At 35.9% G+C, this 20993-nt stretch overlaps 1 protein-coding gene across 44 annotated transcripts in view; it reads left to right on the plus strand.

Annotated features, from left to right (window-relative positions):
* Positions 1 to 20993, plus strand: part of VPS13B (vacuolar protein sorting 13 homolog B) — a 752042-nt gene that overhangs the window by 161140 nt on the left and 569909 nt on the right. Inside the window, exon 19 of one of the 44 annotated variants that reach the window (XR_014057389.1) lies at positions 26 to 119. The exons of the other annotated variants lie outside the window; for them this stretch is intronic. The gene's annotated coding sequence lies outside the window, so the exon portion shown is untranslated. Of the gene's footprint in view, positions 1 to 25; positions 120 to 20993 lie in introns of those variants that run through there. 44 annotated transcript variants of the gene reach the window in all.

Genomic DNA, 20993 nt, shown 5'->3' on the forward strand with positions numbered 1-20993 from the left:
CATTGATCTTCATTCTCTTCTTCAGATCTGTACTCTAAACCAGGGTACTGTCCCCAACCCCTGGGCCACTGACCTGTATAGGTTGATGTCCTGTTAGGAACCGGGCAGCACAGTAGGAGGTAAGTGGTGGGTGAACCAGAGAAGCTTCATGTGTATTTACAGCTCCCCGTCACTTGTATTACCACCTGAGCTATGCCTCATGTCAGGTCAGTGGCGGCATTAGATTCTCATAGGAGTGTGAACTGCACATACGAGGGATCTAGGTTGAGAGCTCCTTATGCTAATCATCCTGAAACCATCATCTCCCCCACCCAACCCCCACTTTCATGGAAAAATTGTCTTCCATGAAATTGGACCCTGGTGCCAAAAAGGTTCGGAGAAGACGCTGGCACCCCACTCTAGTACCCTTGCCTGGAAAATCCCATGGACGGAGGAGCCTGATAGGCTGCAGTCCATGGGGTCGTGAAGAGTCGGACACGACTGAGCGACTTCACTTTCCCTTTTCACTTTCATGCATTGGAGAAGGAAGTGGCAACCCACTCCAGTGTTCTTGGCTGGAGAATCACAGGGACGGCGAAGCCTGGTGGGCCATCTATGGGGTCGCACAGAGTCGAACACGACTGAAGCGACTTTGAAAAAGCAAGAGAGTTCCAGAAAAACATCTATTTCTGCTTTATTGACTATGCCAAAGCCTTTGACTGTGTGGATCACAATAAGCTGTGGAAAATTCTGAAAGAGATGGGAATACCAGACCATCTGACCTGTCTCTTGAGAAACCTTATGCAGGACAGGAAGCAACAGTTAGAACTGGACATGGAACAACAGACTGGTTACAAATAGGAAAAGGAGTACGTCAAGGCTGTATATTGTCACCCTGCTTATTTAACTTCTATGCAGAGTACATCATGAGAAACGCTGGGCTGGAAGAAACAAGCTGGAATCAAGATTGCCGGGAGAAATATCAATAACCTCAGATATGCAGATGACACCACTCTTATGGCAGACAGTGAAGAAGAACTAAAGAGCCTCCTGATGAAAGTGAAAGAGGAGAGTGAAAAAGTTGGCTTAAAGCTCCACGTTCAGAAAACTAAGATCATGGCATCTGGTCCCATCACTTCATGGGAAATAGATGGGGAAACAGTGGAAACGGTGTCAGACTGTATTTTTTTGGGCTCCAGAATCACTGCTGATGGTGACTGCAGCCATGAAATTAAAAGACTCTTACTCCTTGAAAGGAAGGTTATGGCCAACCTAGATAGCCTATTTAAAAGCAGAGACATTACTTTGCCAACAGAAGTCCATCTAGTCAAGGCTATGGTTTTTCCAGTGGTCATGTATGGATGTGAGAGTTGGACGGTGAAGAAAGCTGAGCGCCGCAGAATTGATGCTTTTTAACTGTGGTGTTGGAGAAGACTCTTGAGAGTCCCTGGGACTGCAAGGAGATCCAATCAATCCATCTTAAAGGAGATCAATCCTGGGTGTTCATTGGAAGGACTGATGTTGAAGCTGAAACTCCAATACTTTGGCCACCTCATGCGAAGGGTTGACTCATTGGAAAAGACCCTAATGCTGGGTAGGATTGGGGGCAGGAAGAGAAGGGGACGACAGAGAATGAGATGGTTGGATGGCATCACCGACTCGATGGACATGGGTTTGGGTAGACTCCGGGAGTTGGTGATGGACAGGGAGGCCTGGCGTGCTGCAATTCATGGGGTCGCAAAGAGTCAGACACGACTGAGCGACTGAACTGAACTGACTTACCTTTGGTGTTTCAATTTAGACTTCATCCATCTGTATCTTTCTACCTTCTCCCTCAGATCTCTTAAAGGGAGCTCTCAGATCACTTTCCAATTGTATTAAGATTGGTTATTTGTCTCTCTCCATTTCCAGAGGAATATATTCTTATCTTAGCATATCACATGAATGAATGGATGAGTTTAAAATTTAGGTGGAGAAGGAAAGAGGAGTGCTGGAGGAAGAGGAGGAGGAAGAAAGATTTAAATTTGTTTTACATTTCTGAGACTTACATATTTAATAACTCAGAATTGTGATATCCAATATGATAGCTGTTACCTACATGGGAGTAGTCTGAGCTGAGATGGCTGTAAGTGTTAAATACTTATTGGGTTCAACTTTTAGTAAAACAAAAGTATGTAAAAATAACAATTTTTTGCATTGATTAAATATTAAATGATAATTATATTTTAGATAGTCTTAGACATACCTTAGATATATAATATATATTAGATATATTAAATGATAATAACTTAGATATTTTAAATGTTATTAAAATTAATTTCACCTACTTTTACTTTTTTAATGTAGTTAACACAAATTTTAAATTATATATTGATTGAGGAAAAGTAACTAACTCAAAAATAGCATATAAGTGCTTCTTTTATATTGTGTTTAACTAGTCTGTGGGCAAAAGTGGCACAAAATTTGCTATTTACTTCAAAAAATTATTTTGAGTAAATGGTCAGAACAAGTATAATAGATCAGTTGGCAGATTTATTAAAATGTAGTCCTTGTATCCCCTTTGAATAATCAAGTATAATAGTAATGGTAGTTGTTCATGTATAAGGGGTTACTGTGTTTACCTTTCTAAGTGCTTTATATGCATTAACCTATATATTACTTAGAAGCACTTTTCTTAGATAAACTGTTATTGTGTTTTTTCTAGATGAGGAAATTGGAGCATAAAGACATTAGATAACATGTTTAGGGATATAGTATGTTTGAATTTTAATTTCCATGTCTCGTAATGATAGTACCTCAGAAGGTGATTTGGATGATTAAATGAGGTAATATAATTTCCAGTCTCTTGGTATGTGATTTACTACATATCAAGTATTTAATATTTTTTCTTTGAGTCAACTTAAGGCATAGTTTTTAGTTCAGACTCTTCAGCTATGGTATATATGGGTGTTTTTGTTTCCTATAGTGTTAAATCAGAGAATACAAAACAGCATAAATATGAAGCTTATAACCTTACTATATTGTAAAAGGCATATGAGTTGACTCCTTTTTCTATGCAGGTCCTGCCAGGATAGAAATAGAGCTGGAAGAGTTATTATGCTTCCCCTTCCTTCTGTCATATAGAAAAAGAAAACCATCAGCAGCTTGACTTGCTTTGGGGCAAATCTGGTTGTACCTATTTGTTTACTTATTGTCTATGGTGGCTTTAGCATTCAAGTGCTGGATCTGAGTAATTGTAATAGAGATTCTATGATTCATAAAGGTTAAAACACTGTCTGGGCCTTTTCATAAAATGTTTTTTGCCTGATACAGTACCATATCAGTAAAATAAGAGAATCCAGGTGGCTGGACCACAGTTAAATTTGAACCCTAGATTTCCTTTGGCTGGGCTGCTACCTGGATGGTACACAAGTTAGGCTTGCTTGGGACTGCTGTCAGAGGAAAGTTAAGGTACATCCTGCCTAGGAATGTTCAGAGAGGAATCCTGAGGTTTCAAGTAAATATATACCAGAGGTTGGTAAACTAAAGCTCCTGGATCAGATCTGGCTTGTGGCCTTCGATAAAAGAAGGCCTATAAACTGACAGTGGTTGTTTTGTTTTACAGTTTTTTAAAGGATTGGGGCTAAAAATAAAGACTAATATGACAGAGATCATACGTTGTTCACAAAGTCTAAACAATTACTTTCTAGTCCTTTACATGAAGGATTTGCTGACGTCTGTTGTCTTTATAGTCCTCAGTACTTTTTTCCTGATTATTACCCTGGATATGGTCAAGAGGAGATGAACTTTTTGTTTGGACAGCTGCATTTGTTGACCATATTACTTTACTGAATTTTGTGGACCTAAAGAAGGTGAAAGAGGTGGAGTCAGAAATCTTTCTTAGTTGAGTTATCAGGGGGCCATTTCAGTGCTCAACAATATTAGATGCCTGGGGATTAGGTAGGGACATGGAATGTTCATCAAAGATTCCAACTTTTGACCTGTTGTGTGCCCTTTGTAGTAGAAGTCACACCATTGTTAGCTGGTAAATGGTCTTGAACATAGAGCAGCTTGGTTTTGATGGCCACGTTGGTATGGCTGGTGTTGATGGATCACACTGAGAATTAGGGTTAAAAAGTCTGATGTAGTGAATTTGCCAGGAGTAGGCTGGAGAAGGATGGTATGGTAGCACCTTGGGCAGTGTGACCTCCATCATGACATTATAACCTGGTTGGCTTTGCTGTCATGAGTTGATCATATTATGGTGACCTCTATGTTAGGAACAGAATCTTTCACTTTATGCTGAAAATCCATGGTTGTGAATGTTTTGCCATGTCTGATATAATGATGGATTCAGGCAGCAGTGGTGGCAATCTGGATGTTGCACATTTATTCTAGTTGAGCTCATCAGTGAAAGAGTCTACTGCGGGCATCAGTTTGAGTAACCCATATAATTTGATCATCTGTGATTTTTTTCTGTGGGTTTCCCTCTCATAGTTTCTTTTTTTCTATAGTTTGTGGTCTCTAACCTTTAGTCTTTAATTCACCAGTCTCCAGTTTCTGAGAGGCCAACCGATAGGTTGGCCATTGGCAAGAACCCAGGGGTCAGTAGTTGAATCCTGCTACTGAGCTAGTTTACACGTTGCTGGAGCTGAGATTGAACAGCAGCAGAAGCATAGTGCACACCATTACATTTCAGTTTCATTGAACCATCAGTGAATCAGATTGAGGCATTTTGGGGAACTGCTGTGTATCAAATGTGTTTGTGTTAGTCGCTCAGTCGTGTCCAACTCTTTGCGACCCCATGGACTATAGCTCACCAGGCTCCTCTGTCCATGGTATTCTCCAGGCAAGAGTACTGGAGTGGGTTGTCATGCCCTTCTCCAGGGGATCTTCCCTACTGAGGAATCAAACCTGGGTCTCCCTCATTGCAGGCAGATTCTTTACCCTCTGAGCCACCCCCATTATAGCCTACAACTTTCCTTCATTTGCAGGAGCGGAGGTTAAGGTTCCTAACAAGGGGTAATTGCCACTTTTTCATGTAAATTGAAATTGCTGGGAGGGCCAAGCCAGGTATACTTTTTTTTAAAAGAAAATTTTTATTGGAGTATATTTGATATACAATGTTATGTTAGTTTCAGGTGCACAGCAAAGTGATTCAATTATGCATTACATATGGTAATTTTTTTAAAAAATTTGTTTCCTATATAGGTTGTTACAGAGTATTATGTAGAGTTTCCTGTGCTATACAGTAGGTTCTTGTTGCTTATCTATTTTTTATATAGTAGTGTGTGTTTATTAATCTCTTAATTTATTCCCTCCCCTGTGTTTTCTCTTTGGTAACTGTAAGTTTGTTTTTGAAATCTGTGAGTCTGTTTTGTAAATAATCTCATTTATATCATTTAAAAATGCTTTTGATTTGCTCTTTTGATCTAGGGATTGGCCACTTTACTGAGTCATTTAGAGTGCCTACTTGTTCAAAGTCCATGAGTTTCCAAGTTACACCAGTCAGAATCTTTTTTTCTGAGAGTTTGAACTTGAAACCAGAGAAAATGAGATTACCTCTTTCTAGTGGTAGAGCATATAAAATATAGGAATTGGGAGTTACTGTTTTTGTTAACTGCCTTGGTGCTGAAACATCACTGCAGAAAGGTAGAGTAATCTAAAGAGATCCAGGAGACAGACTTCTGGAGTCTTTTGCGACTGTGGTACCAGTTGTTTCTGGGGCCCTGTCTTTTCTTATCACCATTGGGTTTCAGCCCTTCTCTATGTCCTGTAAACCGATTAATCTCAGCTTTTGGGGTTAAACTAGTTTAACTTGGATTTCTGTTTCTGACCAATATGAATCCTAACAAATACCTATTGTTGTCTAATGCAGAATATAAATACTGATGGCTTGGCATCTTTATCAGAAATACATTAACTGGAATTCCATTTAGACCTATTTCTACTTATTTATATTGATGTTGTGGAAGCAGGAATGAAAAATATATGCACATTAAATAGGTACTATTTATAAATTGATCGGACTTATTCATATAAACTGAATCTCTAAGACTGGGAAGAAATATAAAAGGTTAAAATGTGCTTTGAATTAAAAGTAATAAAATTAATACTAATTTTGACGAATGTTTCATAATAATGTGAGATGTTAATAATAGGAGAAACTGGGTATAGGGTACGTGAGAACTCTGTACTGTCTTTGTGGTTTTTCTGTAAATCTAAAACTGTTCTAAAATGTAAAACTTGTTAACTTAAACAAAAAATGTTATAAAATTAGATAGCAAAGATTTGATTGAAACAAGCAAGAAAAATTATGGGCTATATTGGTTGCCTAAGAGAGTATGAAACTGTAGCTTGAACATGAGTTAGTACAATGGTGAAAGAGCTAACATGATTTTGGATTGATTCCAGATAAAAAGAATTCATGAGGAAGAACTGAGAAACTTCTTAATTTTATTCTTTAGTGATCAGAATTTTGAGTATTGCTCACTACTGCTCACATTAGAAAATATTAAAAAAAAATACTGAACAGGTTTAAATAAACTATTTTGAAGAGGAATAAAAATGAAAAAAGTCTAACAAGAATAATGTTACAGTTTTTTAAAAAATCACAAACTTTTAATGACTATTCTCTAAAGAATAAATCTTTAAAACTTACTCTGTTACAGTGAAAACAAAACTTGTATATCCAAATGACTGTTGCTTTTCTAAGTGATTCTTGTGCTCTGTACTTTCCAATCTGTAGACACTGTTAGGTTCATAGAAAACCTCTTTGACATTGTGTTAGTAGCCAGTTTATCAGATGTTTGAGGGAGTTAATACCTTAGTTTTAAATACACACTTCCTTTTCTTTTGAAGACAGTGTCAGAGAAACAAAATATCATCTTGAATACATATCTAGTACCATGCCTTGTGTTAGAAAATAAAGATTTGTTGAGATCCAGTGTCAACCTTACTCACTGTTCTTTACGCTGAACTGTATTTCTTTCTTTCTTTCAGTATTTAGATTCATGCCTCAAATGAAAAAAGATTTGTCATCATTGAGACAGTTCAGAAGAATGACTTGAAGGCCATAAATGTAGTTGTAGATAAGGAATACCAGAAATGTTTTGATCAATGAAACATTGGTGTAGTTAGATTCTTGGCTCTCTGCTAGTTCAGTATAGCATGGTCAGGACCTGCAGTTTTAAAGTCTATTCTCATCCAGCTCCTTCTTACCTAGTTCCGTTTACTAGTTGTGGAACCTTAGGCATGTTGCTTTGATACTTGAAGTTTTAGTTTTTTCATTGTAAGCTGTGGATAATAGTACATTTTCATGGTTTTGTTGTGATAAATTGCATTCATCACAGTGTCTGTTGTAGTAATTGGTAGCTACTATTATTAATTATTTGATAGTAATAATAAAATATGTCTTGGGTTGTTTCTGAAAGTTTCAGGGTTTCCTAATTCTATAAATGAAAGAAATAAGCAAAAAACTTGGAGGAATTTACTTTTATGGAAGGAAGAACCAGTGGGATTTTAAATCTCTAAAGCTGAAAGGGAATAGGATGACAGAACTTCATGGAATGGCATTGCATTGTTTATTTGTTTTCTAATTCTTTCCTGCAGAAATCATTGTGTATTTCGCTTATAATAGTTATCAGTGTACTGATCATAGTATGTTAGTTATTTAAGTATCTCCGTTTCCTTTGAATGGATTTTGCCCTTAAAGGCACAGTTTTTAATTTGTACTGCAAAAGATGGCCATTATTAGTTCAGTATCACTATTGGTATCGGAGATGGTTTTCAGTAGTATGTTGGAAGCTTTTTTTTTTTTAAGTCTTTTTAATTTAAATTTATCAATTTTTGATTAGAGGATAATTGCTGTATAATATTATGTTGGTTTCTGCCATATGTCAACATGAATCAGCCATAGGTATGTGTATGTCCCCTCCCGCTTGAACCTCCCCTCTACCGCCCACCCCATCCCACCCCTCTAGATTGTGGGTGCACTGAGTACTGGGTTTGAGCTCCCGACTTCATACAGCAAATTTCCACTGACTATCTAATTTTACATGTGGTAATGTATATGTTGGAATGGTAAAAATTATTTATTTTGCTGCATATTAGGAAAAAATATCCCCTGTGTAAACTCATGATTTCAGATATTACTGCTTAAGATAAAAGTGGAATAAGAGTTTGCTCATGAAATAAATTTACCATGAAGTACACATAAAAAACTGTGGGTAAATTTAAAAGAAGATATTAACAACAGTATTAGCTAGTTACTTATTTTGTGTTTACTGTGTGCCATGCTCTCTTCTAAGAGCTTGATATCTATTGAATCATTTAATTCTCAAAGCAACTTTGAGAGGAAGGTACTGTTATTATCCCCATTGTGCAGATGAAACACTGAAGCTCAGAGAGATTGTCTTGCTCATGGGTATAGATCACATGAGTGGCAAAGCTTGAGTATCAGTCCATGTGTTCTGACAGTTTTCAGGCTTTTAGCCACTGTGCAATATTGCTTCTTTACTTTATTAAGTAACTAGTAGTATAAATGACACATGGATAGAGTATCAGTGATATTGTTAGTATACAGATACATGAAGTTTATGAAAACTGCTCCAGATAGTAAAATATTTCTAATTTATAATGAATATATTTCCATACATACATATATGGGGTCAAAAAGAGATGCTTTTGAAGTATCTATCAAGGTTATTCTAAGTATTAGATGAAGCATTATCACTTTATCATTCCTTTAATAGAATGAAATAATGCTGTATTGAAACGATCACAGTGTGGTGAGGTATAGTTTTTTTCACCACTTCTGCACCTGTTTCTGTGAAAAGGAAATATTCATACTTTATAAGTGGGGAAAATGTTTTTTTTTTAGGTCATTCACAACTGTATTCCAAACTGTTTGATATTTTAGTTTTAGGATTTAACTTCCTAACAAAAGTCATGTGACATCAGCAGCGAGGTGCAGTGAAAGCTCTCTCAGGAATACTTGTAATAGAAAGGAAGACTTTGGGTCTGTGAGGTTGTGTGGGCTTAAATGTGATTTTTATTTGATATATGAGCTGTGACATAACTATTGCATGACTGAGATGTACTTGTAAGTGCCGTACTATGCAGATGGGTTTTTTCTGAAACAAAGCCAGAAATGAAATCTTGAATGTGTTCATTTAGTGAGAGAAAGAATACTTCATAAAAACATATGGAAACATTTCTAAGTTTTTTTCATTAAATGAGGCTTTTACTTTCTAAGCATTTTTATGATTGTTTAAGTTAATATGTCATTTGCCTCATATTTTCCAAGGTTAGTGAGACATAGAAATCTTATAGAACTGGGATGTTTTGAAACAACCAGATCACTTTTAGGAATGCATATTTTAGAATTAGATTAAATGATTATTAGAAAACTAGGATTGAATCATGGATATATTTTTCATTAAGTGATTAATCATAAAACTATCCATCCCTCATTAATTATTTTAACATTATCATGGGATTTGGTGAGGAGATGTATAGAGTGTTATTCTCTTTTTGCTCATTTTAAAATTGTAACAGCATAGGACAACATTAAAGGAAATCATAAAAGGAAAAATACCACAAGTAAAACATGACTGTTTTTAATTTTCCATTTTCCCTTCAAACCCATGTCCCTGTATATAAAGTTTTACATGGTTCTATTTATTACATATATACCATTTTATGTTACGCTTTTCTTTTATAACATATTAAAGTTTTTTCTTTTTGGTGTTCACTTACTTTGTTTTTCCCATTGTGAGAGCATAGAAAGAAAATTTCCTTAGATTGTGAATCCCTCTCAACTTCTCATTTTCTCTTCCCCTTTCCTTTCACAGAGAAGTAACTGAGAATGATAAACATGTTGCCATTCCACTCAGCTTTGATGCTGAATCCAGTGTATGTTTTGCAGTTTATATCTTCCTCTTACATATTTGACACACAGAACACCTTTTGATTTGTAGGCTTTTCTCCGTTGTCTTTCACCTTGACCTTGAGGAAGTACTTGGAGTAATCTTTTCCTATATAACTTCAATTACTACCCATACACTGACAAGTGCTTTATTTAATCTTTAGCTGAGAACTCTACCTTCTCTTATGCTTTTCCAATTCTTTCTCTCTATTGCAGTCTCAGTGATCTTTATAAATTAGAATTCTGACTGTCCTTTGGTGGGTATTCCATCTGTCTACATGATAAAATTGGAACTTGTTTGCATGTCAGTCCAAGATCATTTCATGATCCTTCAGACTCATCTCTGAAATCTTTCTTCAAATCTCTTCCTTTAGCCATTTTGAACTATGAGGTGCACAAAGACACGTTTCCCATACCTCCTTGGTGTAACAACTTTTTTACCCTCTTACCCATTTCTTCCTCTTGTCTGCTTAACCACTACTTTTCATTTCAGAGTTAACTGAAGCTTCATAGCCTTCAGTTTGAGTTGTGTATACTTCTTTTATATTCCCAGAGTAAGCTGTCTAACATGATGCCAGATATATAGTATATGCCTCAAAAATTTTTTTAATTGAATTATTGAATTTTGTTCCCTTGAGTTAATGTTTTGGGAATTCATTAACACTTGAACACTCCAGTATTCTTGCTGGGGAATCCCATGGACAGAGGAGTCTGGTGGGCTACAGTCTATGGGGTCGCAAGAGTCAGACATGACTTAGCGAATAAAAACCAAAAAAAAAAAAACCTAACACTTGAAATATAAGTGATCAATTTACTAGATAAAGCATTTTGCATCTTTACACATGTTAATATTTTTTAAAGTTATTTTCCTGCAAAATATTCTAGGAAATATTGAATTAAAGGTTAGGACACTTTATGACTCTTGGACATCATCCTCTGGGTAATGATTTTTAATATCAGTCTTGTCCAAAGTATGTATTATAGAATGGGTATAATGATTTTTAAAATCAAGAATATTGGTACTGGTAATATTTTCTTGGTTTAAAGACTTTTTTTTATCCTTACCAAAAAAATAACTTTAGTATGTTTATTAGTTTTTGCATTTAGTAAACATTTGTCAGTGCCATCGTGTGTCACTCTTTGTGCCAGTCACTTGGAACACAAATACAGTAAGATTCATCTTTGCCCTAATTCTTTTCTTAATCAATAGATCGATAGTGTGTGCTTAGTCATGTCCAACTCTTTTGCAGGCACATGGACTGTAGCCCTCTGTCCATGGGATTTCCCAGACAAGAATACTGGAGTGGGTTGCCATTTCCTCCTCCAGAGTATCTTCCTGACCCAGGGATTAAACCTGAGTCTCTTGTGTCTCCTGGTTGGCGGGTGGATTCTTTACCACTAGTGCCACCTGGGAAGCCCCAATTCTTTTCTTGGTTAGTTGCAAAGTAGGTTTCCTAAGAGCTTTGAACAGTAATTCATATGATATAATTCATGTACATTTATTGCACTAATTGGAACTGCCTGTTAAATAGGAAGACAAATCAATGTTAAACTATTAATGCCATAAAAGTTTAGCAATTTTTTTGTTATCTGTGTTTGAGGATGGCTTCATTACTTGTAAAACTGCCTTTTTTTAATATTAACATAGTATTTTAACTTTTATCCATTATATTAGAGGAAGGTTGTTTCAATTAGGGTCAGATTTTAATGAGTAATAAAAATAAGTAATTTTTTTTGTCAGAAAATATATTTAATAGATTGCTGAATGAATCTTTTCTATAACAAGTTGAACTAATAGTATTTATAATATAGTTTATCTGTTTTTATTTCTTTATTTGAACTATTGTTCTGGTTTGTTACATATTTCAATATTAAAATATAAGCAGATGGTTATAGTATTTCTTTGTACATGTTATCCACACAAGAACTCTTTTGTACTGTTGGCGGTACTGTTACACAGTTCCTTACTATAGTAAGTAAATATATTACCTCAGCCCGTAATCAGCTTACCATTGCCACTGATGACCCAATGCTTAAGTTGTAACACTATGCTGCTGACCCAGACTCTGGGGGCTTATTTTATTTTGTTTTTTGATGCATTGCTGTAGGCAATTTTAAGGGTGTGGAACCAAGCCATTTTCTCCCTTGGACTCATTTCCACTTTTATTTCCTATGGGAGGCTTAGCCTTCCTTTAAAATACTAGCATTTTTAAATTGTTCACCTATTCTATGATTACTGGGTAGATTGGTAATGCTGCTTGCTCATTTTAGCTCACTGAATTCAAAAAGAAAATTAGTATGACTTAACCATTGGTGTTAAACAACTCTCAAAATGAAAATTTTCTCATTTATAAAGTGCTTTTGTATTAGACAATTTATTCTTTTGTGTATATTTGTGTGTTTCATGGTGTAGTATTTTTTTTATGTTTATATGCTAGGGATCTTTGGCCTGATTTTATCTTGGGAGGTTGTAATTGAGAACTGATAGGTTATATGAAGTTTAAAAGAAATTAAATGAGTTATAAAAAATCAGTGCTTCATTTTTCTGTGGTAACTAACATGTTATTTTTAAGGAAGTGTCCTAAAAAGTGCAGAATGAATAGACACTTCATTGTTTAATAGCTTTCAATTTTTAACAATAACTGCCTGTTGAAAACACAATGAAGTTTAGTCACTAAGAAGAATAAAGTTATTTTTAGAATGTGTGGATGTTTGGGGCTTCAATATGCTGACCGCAATAACTTAAGCTTATAGATTAAACTTAAAGTCATATGTTTTTAAAGGCTTATCTTTTTAAATTACTCTTATTTCGGTTCATTTAGTTCATTTCCTGTCTTCATCAAGAAATTTATAGAACACTGTACTTGAACCAAGTGCATTATATGGCACTGGGTTTATTAAGATGAGGCAGGCACAGATTAAAAGAGCTTCATCCTTAATAGAGAAACATACATAAATAAGCAGATAATTATACAGTATAGTAGGTACTGCTGTATGTTGAAAAGAGAGGCACAAAAAAAGATCAGTTAATTGGTTTTGAAGGCGTCATAGAGGAGGTAGCATTTAAGACATATGTAAGGTAAAAATCTGCTAAATGGCATGTGGTTATAAGTGTGAATGTTAGTGCAGAATGAGGGTGGTGGGTAGTTATTTCATCAGATGCTTGATAATAAATGAATGTTTTATGCACTGTTAAAAATGAACATTTTTATTTGTAGGCAGAAAGATTTTTTGAAATGGAAACAGTGCTTGTTGGATTCTCCAGGAAGCAGACATTGTGATGGAGTTAGGACTGCAAATTGTTTACTAGAGAGTAACACCTGTGAAAAGAAAAGAATGGGAGCAGGAGTGGTCAGACCAGTCTTCACATTGTGAAGCTGGCTTGACTCAGTCTCTGCCAATCCAGTCAGGAACCTTTGGAACAAAGTTGGAGGAGTCCTGCTGCATTGGTTGCAAAGTACTACTTGATCTATTTGATGGTTGAGTCTGCAAATGTGGCAGCCATTGACAGGGAGGGTCGATTGTAAGGGATTTGAACGTCTGCGGATTTTGATATCTTTTGGGGCTGAGAGAGTGCAGGTTTTGGAACCAGTGTCCCATTGATACCCAGGGAAGATAGTGCGTCCTTCATTGGAGAGCTGAAGCAGACTCTAAAGAAGCCCAGCTGGAGGCTGTCGGCTAACCACACTCGGTACAGCTGGGCCCTGTGTCTTCTGCTGGAGGGTAATCTAAGGTAAGATACGTGTCTGCCACAAAGATGGTATGTGGGTCTTGGAATTATATTCATTCATTCATTCATTCAGTAACTATCACTGGACACATGTGCTAGGAGTAGTGCTAGACATGTGTCTAGTCAGCAAAGCAGTTATGTATGTCACTGTTGTCATGTAGGGCAAAGATCTGGAAGAGCAATATCCCAAACAAAAGGAAAATTGGTTATAACGACCCTCTTAAGGGTAACAGTTTAGCATAGAAGACAGAAAGAAAGAAGGCCACTTTGGCTGCAAAGTTCTGAAAAGAGAGGGAGGCAGGGAGGGACAGGAAAGGAAGGGAAATGAGGTCAGAGAGTTGGAAGGCCTTGCAAGCCACAGTAAGGACTTTGGATTTTGTTCTAATTGCAATGGGAGGTCATTGTAGGGTTTTAAGCAGAGGAATGACACAATTTGACTTACGATTTGAAAGTTTACTTCTGCTTACCAGATTCTACATTTAATAGTAATGGTGCAAATATGTCTTGACTTTAGACTTTTGATACACCATGTAGTCAGTTGGAGGATTCTTTTACATTTACATTGGCAATGGTATAATATCTGCCGAAAAGATCCATACATACACACCCACACCCTTTAAAAACACATTATTTCCATTATCAGAGTCTGTTTTTACCGATTTCTTTTATTTCTATAGTAACTCAGTAATCGATCAGTTCTTTTGTTTTTAAGTGACTATTTGATACTCAGTTACAAGTAATATTAATAATAATTTTTAGCTATGTATAGAACCTTTTTTTTTTTTTTTGCCTATTCTTAGCTCTGGAAAAAAAGCAAATAAACTTCTTTGTTGGAATTTTATTTAGGCATTTGAAACTCTTTGTGAGAATGTGCTGTGAGTCTTTAAAGTTTAACTAGTCCCATACTGAATCCATACAGCTCTCTGGTGTAGTGCAGGACAGAATTTAAAGATCCCAGGTTTCTTGCATATAGCAGAGACCTGCACGTTGCTGGCTTCCAGAGCTGCTCTTGCGATCAGAATTTTACCCTCCTCCCACAGGAATTTTTAGGACTCTTATCTCCACCCAAATTATTGACTTGTCCAATACAGAATGATTTTAGTTATTTAGGATTCTTATTTAAGGCTTGTATTTTTTTTGCTGAAAATTGTTTCAATTCCTTCTGAGAAGTGTTTTCTCAGTGCTAAAGTTTGAACCTTGTCCCCACCATTTGTTAAACAACATGACCTAGATAAGTCTCTTTACCTCTTTAAGACTCAGTTTCTTTCCCTGTAGAATGGGGAAGACCAGTAGTACCTGTTTTTATAGGCCTATGGTGAAAACTAAGGGAAATAATGCAAAATGTTTGGCATACCACCACTGTTCTATAAGCGTAAATTGTTACTCTTTTCACGCTTACTTTAAGCTCTAGTTTTTAGTTTATTAGGGATGTATGGAAGTACAGATTCAGTTTGGTATTCATCTAAAATCTGCTCTTCGGCTTTAGTTCTGGCCTCAGTCTTTGAAAGATTGAATAGCAGAATAGCCACTTCAGTGTCATTTTTGGCGTTCTTGAATTTGTGTGTAAAAATTCTTACAGCCTAACAGCATCAGTTTAATAAATGAGGCATGTCACTTGGATTTATTATTAAGGTCTCAATTTTCACTTTCAATTACACGTAAGACATTCTCTGTATAACCGAGAATGAGCATTTCCTCATTGGTTTTATGTATCGAAATTCTGTCAGTGAGTTGAAGTATAAATATGTATTATAAAAGAAAAATGCTATAAATACAAATGGTTTTAAACACTATTAATTTTATGTGTAACAGTACTTATTTTAAAAGTTCAATGATTAGGTGTAGAGATTGATCGGTAACATAAATATTAATATCATACCTTATTTAGGTAACTTTATGAAGATCTTCTCATTTTTCTAAGTTAAAAATGTCCTTAAAGATTTATAAAAATAGAATTTGGATTATACTCTCATTCTTTGTAGAATCTATGGAATTTTTTCATGTGTTAGCATTAATAAAACTTTAAAATTTTCTTAATATTCTAGATTAGCAACAAGTCTCTCAAGATATGATCCTGTTTGGGAATTCACATCTTACAAGAGTGGATTAAACACAGAAATCAGAACATTTGAGAAAGGATAACTCAAAATGTGCTAACTCATATCTAAGAAAATTATCTTTGGTTATAATAGTGAAAAAATATAATGAGTATGAAAAGAAGAACGTATTAGAGAACAGTAAGATATCCAGAACACATTCTCTTTTCCCAATCAAAATTATAGACTTTTACAGGCATACTTTATAGCCATTTCTGTGGAAGTTTAATAATTTTTGGATGTAGGAAAACTTAATAACCTGGTGAAAAGATCAGCACCAACAGTGTTAGCCACAGGAATCTTGTTCTCCCATCTACAATTGAGCATATATTTAGTACCGAGTATGTGCAGACTAGAGACTACAGAAATAACCTAGCAGCTGATAGCAGAGAAATTGTATACTATACTGTCAATTAAAAGTCAGCTCTTAAAATGCTTAATAAAAATTTATAATGATAATTTTTACTGAAGTAATTACTCGTTTCAGAAATTCATTCTGTTATGATGATATATGGCTTTGGCTAGACTTGAGTAGTATGCTTTTTTTTTTTTTTTAAACAATGTAGGAAAGTAGTAAACTTTTTCTTTTTCTCCTTTTATGTGCCTAAAATATTAATCAGTTTACCAAGGGTATATATATTGGGTAATTTTAGAAGAAAGAGTTTCTAATGTCAAAATCTTTCATTTCCATTCTACAATTTTTGAGAGGCTAGTTTCTATTTTAATTAATAATTTAGTAGATTGTATATTACATATGTTCAGTCATAACCACTGCCAGATGTTTTTCATATTATCTTACATCCACATTTAAAAAAAAGTAATTGAAGTACCTTCTAATATAACTTCCATACAAAGAATACTATCATGAAAACATTTTCTGTGTATTATTTCATTTTCCCCTTACATCAGTACTTACAATATTTACTCTCAGTTCTTTGATAAGATAGTTATTAAAGCACTAGCTGAAATAGAGGAGGGTGATACATAAATAAATTTTACTTTTTTGCTTTGGCTGCAGTGGAACGTTCTGGCAACTGTTTATTGATTCTATTACCAATAGATGCAACAGAGAAGGTGGGGATGGAGCTTTTAAAGTTTAAAAGCAATTGTGTGGTATTCAAATAAATAATACAGGGCATATTTTAACAATACAGGACCTGGTTTAATTTAATTAACTGATGTCTAATATGGTGTGCCTCCCACTTGTGGTAAGCCACAGTGGCATTTATATGCTGATGCTTCTGAAGCACTACTGTTTTATCTACCTTTATTGGCCAAGTGTGTCATAGAGGCATTATCTAAGGCCTGGAAAACAGATCTCATGGATTTTGCTTTAATGATAAGTCTAATATATTAATTAACATATTAAATAATTCATTTGTTGATATCAATTTAGTGGAATTTCTAAAATCTGTTCTTAATGACTTAAGTGTGAAACTGAGGATTTTACCATGTTTCTTGAAGCAGAGAACAGATGAACTATAAGAATTTGTTTCTAACTCAGTAAGCAATGATCATCATGACCTATTACATTCACCCTAAAAAATAATGTATATTGCTAAAAGAAGGCAAGTGGAGAATGGAGACAAAAGAATTGAAATTTTATGTTTAGAATATTTTGGAAACCCTTACCATTTCATAATGCTGTGTCAACTGTCTTATACATAAAGCACTTATAAAAAATCCAGTCCTATGGTTATTTTAACTTTTATAGTAAATGAGATTTATATATATATATATATTATAGACTGAAAATATTTAGTGTTTGCTATTACAGATACTTTTTGTTTTAGTTGAGAAGAACTTTAAAATTTGCTATGAAGTTAGAAGTATAACTCAAATTCTATCACAGTTATTTTTCAAATATGTTGCCAATGCAAGGGTAGTAATTAAAGTCTTATATAAAATGGTAGGAGCAAGTGACAAGAATAATAGGCTTATTTTAGTTAACAGGAAAACAAGTCATAGAAATATATTGTCAGTAAGAAATGAATAAACACTAATAAAAAGTCACGATTAAAACAAAAAGTGTATTGGATGTCTTTGGACAATAGGGACACCTTGTAGGGATATGGCACTAAAGGTTGTCAGTTAAGGATGGCATTGTATAAATAATTTCAGCAACAGAATGCTTTTTCCTATATCTCCATATTAAATTCTAATGAAAGAATTAATCCTTGGATTTAAAAATCCTTAGAGGTTTTTTTTCCCATTACCTTAGAAGAATACCTATTTGTGGTGATATATAAAAACAAACCCAGTATAGATTGTTTTTGTTGTTAAATGGGGAAACAGTTTGCAAACTAATACTATAATGTGATTATATTTGTGTGTGTAAATTTTAAAGTATATTCTTACATTTGCATATCCACAGCAAAATGCCTAGAAAGATATCCCAAAAATATTAATAATGAGTGCCTTCGGGGAATGGAATTAAGATTATTAGTGGAGGAGGGCAAAATAAGAGACTTTTACTTTATACCCTTCTATACTATGGGGCTTCCCACTAGTGGTAAAGCACCTGCCTGCCAGTGCTAAAGATAGAAGAGACACAGGTTTGATCCCTGGGTTGGAAAGATCCATTGGAGGAGGAAATGGCAACCCACTCCAGTATTCTTGCCTGGAGAATCACATGGACAGAGGAGTCTAGTGGGCTACAGTTCATAGGCTTGCAAAGAGTTGGACATGACTGAAGTGACTTAGTACACAGGCACATTAGGGATATGTACTTAATTTCTGTTACTTGATTACTACAATAATGCAGTTTAGAGTGATTTTTTTTTTTTTAACTTTCAGTTCAGTTCAGTCGCTCAGTCGTGTCCGACTCTTTGCGACCCCATGAATTGCAGCACGACAGGCCTCTCTGTCCATCACCAACTCCCGGAGTCTACCCAAACCCATGTCCATCGAGTCGGTGATGCCATCCAACCATCTCATCCTCTGTCATCCCCTTCTCCTCCCGCCCCCAATCCTACCCAGCATTAGGGTCTTTTCCAATGAGTCAACCCTTCGCATGAGGTGGCCAAAGTATTGGAGTTTCAGCTTCAACATCAGACCTTCCAATGAACACCCAGGATTGATCTCTTTTAGGATGGATTGATTGGATCTCCTTGCAGTCCAAGGGACTCTCAAGAGTCTTCTCCAACACCACAGTTCAACAGCATCAATTCTGCGGCGCTCAGCTTTCTTCACCGTCCAACTCTCACATCCATACATGACCACTGGAAAAACCATAGCCTTGACTAGATGGACTTTTGTTGGCAAAGTAATGTCTCTGCTTTTAAATATGCTATCTAGGTTGGCCATAACCTTCCTTCCAAGGAGTAAGCGTCTTTTAATTTCATGGCTGCAATCACCATCAGCAGTGATTTTGGAGCCCAAAAAAATAAAGTCTGACACCGTTTCCACTGTTTCCCCATCTATTTCCCATGAAGTGATGGGACCAGATGCCATGATCTTAGTTTTCCGAATGTTGAGCTTTAAGCCAACTTTTTCACTCTCCTCTTTCACCTTCATCAAGAGGCTCTTTAGTTCTTCTTCACTTTCTGCCATAAGGGTGGTGTCATCCGCATATCTGAGGTTATTGATATTTCTCCCGGCAATCTTGATTCCAGCTTGTGTTTCTTCCAGCCCAGCATTTCTTATGATGTACTCTGCATATAAGTTAAATAAGCAAGGTGACAATATATAGCCTTGACGGACTCCTTTTCCTATTTGGAACCAGTCTGTTGTTCCATGTCCAGTTCTAACTCTTGCTTGCTGGCCTGCATACAGGTTTCTCAAGAGACAGGTCAGATGGTCTGGTATTCCCATCTCTTTCAGAATTTTCCACAGTTTATTGTGATCCACACAGTCAAAGGCTTTGGCATAGTCAATAAAGCAGAAATAGATGTTTTTCTGGAACTCTCTTGCTTTTTCGATGATCCAGCGGATATTGGCAATTTGATCTCTGGTTCCTCTGCCTTTTCTAAAACCAGCTTGAACATCTGGAAGTTCACGGTTCACGTATTGCTGAAGCCTGGCTTGGAGAATTTTGAGCATTACTTTACTAGCATGTGAGATGAGTGCAATTGTGCGGTAGTTTGAGCATTCTTTTGCATTGCCTTTCTTTGGGATTGGAACGAAGACTGACCTCTTCTAGACCTGTGGCCACTGCTGAGTTTTCCAAATTTGCTGGCATATTGAGTGCAGCACTTTCACAGCATCACCTTTGAGGATTTGAATAGCTCAACTGGAATTCCATCACCTCCACTAGCTTTGTTCGTAGTGATGCTTTCTAATGCCCACTTGACTTCACATTCCAGGATGTCTGGCTCTAGGTGAGTGATCACACCATCGTGATTATCTGTGTCGTGAAGATCTTTTTTGTACAGTTCTTCTGTGTATTCTTGCCACCTCTTCTTAATATCTTCTGCTTCTGTTAAGTCCATACCATTTTTGTCCTTTATCAAGCCTATCTTTGCATGAAATGTTCCTTTGGTATCTCTAATTTTCTTGAAGAGATCTCTAGTCTTTCCCAGTCTGTTGTTTTCCTCTATTTCTTTGCACTGATCGCTGAGGAAGGCTTTCTTATCTCTCCTTGCTATTCGTTGGAACTCTGCATTCAGATGGGAATATCTTTCCTTTTCTCCTTTGCTTTTCGCTTCTCTTCTCTTCCCAGCTATCTGTAAGGCCTCCTCAGACAGCCATTTTGCTTTTTTGCATTTCTTTTCCATGGGGGCATAGTCAAATTTCTTACAAAACTCTTAATGGTCTTTCTACAGCTTTCATCTCATATCACTCTCAGCTCCACCCTCCAATAAGTTCCTCTGTCACGGAATGAACTTCATTAGCTCTTGTAGACTGTACCAGATCTTTCCTCAGGTTCCTGGCTAGTGCTTTTCCATTGGCTGGAGTACTCCAGTTCACTGTTCCCTCATTCCTTTTTTTCTGGTTTACTTGTCTTTATCCTTTAGTTACATTTCTCTAGATCGGGTTAGGGATCCCTTCGTATATAATTTAAAAGTACCCTATACATTTCAAATGTTTGTTTTTATTTTTGTATATATACATACAGGGATGGAATTAGTATTTCATATGGTAGATTTTAGCTTTTTGCAAATACTCTGTAATGTTTTCCACAGTTGCTGCACCAGTATACATTCCCATTAATAGTATATGAGGGTTCTCTTGTCTTCCACATTCTTACCAGCATTTGCTATTGGAGTTGTTTTTGGTGAAGTCCTTCTGACAGGTGTAAATGGTGATGGTGCATTTCATTGTGGACTTGATTTGCATTTCC

Source organism: Giraffa tippelskirchi, chromosome 6 (assembly GCF_054371585.1).
Source record: "Giraffa tippelskirchi isolate mGirTip1 chromosome 6, T2T-mGirTip1v1.2.pri, whole genome shotgun sequence".
Taxonomy (NCBI): Eukaryota; Metazoa; Chordata; class Mammalia; order Artiodactyla; family Giraffidae; genus Giraffa; species Giraffa tippelskirchi.